At 34.0% G+C, this 2,957-nt stretch overlaps 1 long non-coding RNA gene across 1 annotated transcript; it reads left to right on the top strand.

Annotated features, from left to right (window-relative positions):
• Positions 1-369: 369 nt before the first annotated feature.
• Positions 370-2,419, top strand: LOC139126048 (uncharacterized). The gene is made up of 3 exons (XR_011550443.1): positions 370-426; positions 1,065-1,124; positions 2,114-2,419. It is a non-coding gene; the product is annotated as an uncharacterized lncRNA (long non-coding RNA).
• The last annotated feature ends 538 nt before the right edge of the window (positions 2,420-2,957 follow it).

The raw sequence follows: 2,957 nt of genomic DNA, 5'->3' as shown, positions 1-2,957 counted from the left end.
GCATTTCTGAACTAAAATTTTGTTACAATTTTTTATTTCCTGCGATCAAATTACATTGTGTTAATTTCCTTGTGTGTGTTTTTCAGCCGCTTAGCCTCGTACCTTTTCTCATTTAGAGTGAACGCAAAACAAAGAATTTAATTACTTTGGCCTTATTCTATGATTTGAATTGATGTCGAGACTTCATCCTGAAATGCATTTTTATGCATTTCCATTTATCCTGATAGTATACTAGGCAAGTGCAACACAAGACAAAATAATTGTTTAGGCATTTGGTATTCTGTAGATGCCGTGTTGCTAAATCCTAGATGTATGTGTATAATACTACCAACTATGATTAATATTGTGCCGCCTTTCTTCATTTCACAGGCTAAAATCAAAGAAGCCATGGGTTCTTATACAAAAAGAAAAAGGGACCTAAGCAAGGTAATGGTCCTAATTAAAAGCCTACATGAATGTCAAGAAATTGGGTTGGAAAAGGCTGTTTTAACTCTCCTGTATGCAGATCATCCCAATACAATTTGGAAGTGCAACTATATCAGTCACTTGCAAGCTGTTCTGAAAATTGTTGCTGTCCCTCAACAATGTCATGATGATTTGACATTCTGATTTGTTTTTGTTGTAAACACTTCCATTGAATGCAGTATTAGTCAGTTTGTCACTATTCAAAAGTAAACTGGTTTTGGTTCTCAAACTTAAACTACGCTTATTTCTTTTACATGAATATTTTGACCACTTGTGTTTTGATTTGAAAATGCACTGCAAAATGTCTCTTTATTATGCAAACCATGGCTCACACCGGGATCATAAGCCATATTAACCCTTTGAGCGCCAAAGTCTATTTTTGTCACCTATATAAAATAAACCACCGTCAATTTTCTCCTAAAAGTGTAGCCAAGGAAATGTAGTGTCCAAAAATTACAGAAAAATTCTTAAAAATTTGTAAAATTCTACACTAAAATTTTGGCCGGAGAAAATTACAGCGCCCAAAGGGTTAAGTTTATTGGGTGAACATTAATCACTTTAATATTTAATCAAGTATGTAAATTTCACTTTGTTAACAGAAACCTGCCGGGAAAAGAAGACTTCTCAGAATGATCACTCAGGAAGAAAAGTCCTCAGCGGTGAGTCATTTAATCAATGGACTACTCTTTGTACTTTGTTATTTTGAAGCACACTTTTGCATCTTTCAAAATCATTTATTAATTAGTCCAGCTGTCAGCAATATAATGCTTATCCAATCGGTGGTTGACAGTTCATATATGTCTGTCAGTTTTCTCATATTAAAGGTGATTCCTAAAAACGGCTTATCCATTAGCAACAATACTGGGTATACAGGTCCCAAGGTATACTTATTCAGCCAACATAATCAAACTATATAGACATTATTTAACTAATTCCAGCAATTTTCATTCAAAACCTGCTCGACGAGTTCATTTTTAAAAATGTTCTACAGATCATTTATTTGACTCTCTTTTTTTTTTGGGGGGGGGGGTGATAATTTGCCTTCGTAAATCGGTCATCTTCAAAACCAATGTCAGACAGGTGTGATATTTGGAAACAAAACATACAACATTCAGATTTTCAATAATCTTACTTGGCCATCACGAGTCAAATATTACAGCCGAGCTGTAACGACTGCTAGGTAGCTTGATTATGAATACTTTAAACATACGCTAGGCTAATTAAATTCCATTGTGTGTATACATTCTGCAAGCTGGAATGTTTTTCACAGAAATGTAAAAAGAAACACAATTTCATGTAATTACAAAAATACAACATGCAACATGAATTTGTACTGAAATGAGCTCATATTAATACGTTTTTGGCTTTCTGATTTAATTGACCTGTTAGTAGGGTAGACAACAGATAAGTTTGCATATGACATATAAACAATGATATTCATTTAGCTGCCAAACAAGAATTTTTTTATATTCCCATAATTTGTATTGATATTTACTGTCATTCACTCATACAAACATTCAGAGTTATTCTTATGACTGAAAACTTTGCGTACAACTTTGGCTCATGTGAAAGTGTTGGAATAGTGATTACATGTGTACCTTAGTACTTTATTTCACCATTTAACATAGGGTCTTTTTCCATTTTTTAGATGAAAACAGTTATGACGGAGGAGATGGTAGAAGTAGGAGAATGGATCGTTACCGTATATGAAGATCTCTGTGTCGGAAAAATACTGAAAATATGTTGGAACACTGCCATGGTTCACTTTTTAGAGGAATCAGGGATTTGCCAAACCTAATTGAGTAGAAATGACAAACAGAAAGTAAAGCAGCAATATATTATTGTAAAGTGATTGTTAATTTAATTGGGGAGGGAATACAGATTGATCATTTATCGTGGGAAAGGGCACAGAAATTGGGGAAACTTTTTGTTGATATTACATGAAGTAATCGGTTTGAATAAATGAAATGAAAGATACTTAATGCAATATGTTTTTTTTACCTCTCAGGGTTCATATACTACTGGAGTCTTCCAAATTCAAACCACTCTACGGAATTGATCTTATGGGTGTTGCATTAGGGTGACCGAAAAATACTTGTGAAAAAAATTGTTTCCCAGCGTGCAAATACTAGAAAATCAGAATTTTTCTTGAAAATTACTGACAAAACTATTAACAAAAAACAATTTGGATACACTTTGAGTGTGTAAACCCTGGAATTTCAGTTGTAGGGAGAGGGCAGTGGGGTGGGGGGTGCTTGAGACATTGATGGAATTAAGTGGTAGAACGCACCTCGGGGACAGACATTCAGACTCGCTAACTTTTACGATTCTCTTCTGATATACCTCATGTCGGGGTTCATTTACAGCTCTGACATATATCTAATTGTGGAGTTAATTAAGGGTTCATTTGCATATTTAATAATTAATGAATAGTGATATTACTCCAAAATTACAGCATAACATTTCATAAAACTTGCTACAGATTTTGATCT

The sequence above is a fragment of the Ptychodera flava genome, assembly GCF_041260155.1.
Source record: "Ptychodera flava strain L36383 chromosome 3 unlocalized genomic scaffold, AS_Pfla_20210202 Scaffold_26__1_contigs__length_13983176_pilon, whole genome shotgun sequence".
NCBI classification, from domain to species: Eukaryota; Metazoa; Hemichordata; class Enteropneusta; family Ptychoderidae; genus Ptychodera; species Ptychodera flava.
This window is presented reverse-complemented; position numbering and strand designations above follow the sequence as displayed.